Genomic DNA, 1,175 nt, shown 5'->3' on the forward strand with positions numbered 1-1,175 from the left:
ACGTGAACTAAAACTGCCTGTCATGAAGACATCGAATTTAAATGGGTGCCAGTTCTAAGGAAGGGGTAGGGGTCGCTGCTTGGGGGATAATCAGTATTCTAACCAAGTACCAGGCCTCGCACTATAATTAGTAAGCACAGGTGGTACCACTTCTTGCTTCCTCTTCCTTAGAGAAATTAGAGATTACAGGGGGGAAAGAATGACAGGATGGGGGTGGGGGAAAAAAACAGAAAAATGTAAGGAAGTAACTTTATAAATAGTCAGAACATAGTATAGTTTTGCCTCAGAATGATAAAAATAGATGAAAAATCTCTTCAAAAATTATTTTGTTTTGCAATGTTTTGTATACGTGGTTATCTCGTTTTATTCATCACAATGTTAGGATTTACATAGCATTGTCCCCAAGAAACACATCAGATAGCAAAGTATACTCCCTTTCAAATATAAACCATGGCTGCTTTTATAAAAATATCATGAAGAATTTGGGTGAGTGGAAGAAAGGGGAAACTATATTTGAAAAGTACTCCGACGGATTCCTAGAGAGTCTGGCCAGGCAGGAGCTGTTAAAGGAGTATTTGTCCCGCAGCTGGCCGGGGGCTTACATTCGTACACTTTTCTCTGGTGCTTTGAGCCTAGAATGGAGTGTGTGTGGCGTAGGGGAAAATCCAAGAGCGCTGGCCTCAGACACACCTGGATTTAACTCCTGGCCCTGCTGCCCACTAGCTGCATGACTTTGGGCCAGAGCCTTATATTCCCTTAGCTTTAGTTTCCTCATCTATGAAATAGGCGTTGTTAGCGCCTTCCTGGTGAGCTATTTGTGAGGACTAAATGAGATCATGTGTTAAGCACTTAGGGCATGGCGATGCTTTGCCCTTGGTTGTCATTTCCTCTCCTGTCCCTCAGGGTAGTGGTCACTGTTCTCCATGCTGACCTCTGGGTTTCTCAGACACGAAGGTGGCTCTGGCAGAGTGGAATCTGGTCTCTTCTGCCGTGCACTCCTTTTTCTCTTCCTTTTCCCCTTTCTGATGATAGTATGATTGCAAAGTCCTCATGGAAGAGCTGATTCATTTTTGGTGCTCTTTTCTCTCAGCCTAAGTGTAAAGCTGGAAGAATTCCCCTTTGGTGAAGCCACCAATCCTAATTGCTAGAAGAAGCTCCACAAGCCACAGGGCTAG

This window comes from Myotis lucifugus, unplaced genomic scaffold (assembly GCF_000147115.1).
Source record: "Myotis lucifugus unplaced genomic scaffold, Myoluc2.0 scaffold_353, whole genome shotgun sequence".
Lineage (NCBI taxonomy): Eukaryota > Metazoa > Chordata > Mammalia > Chiroptera > Vespertilionidae > Myotis > Myotis lucifugus.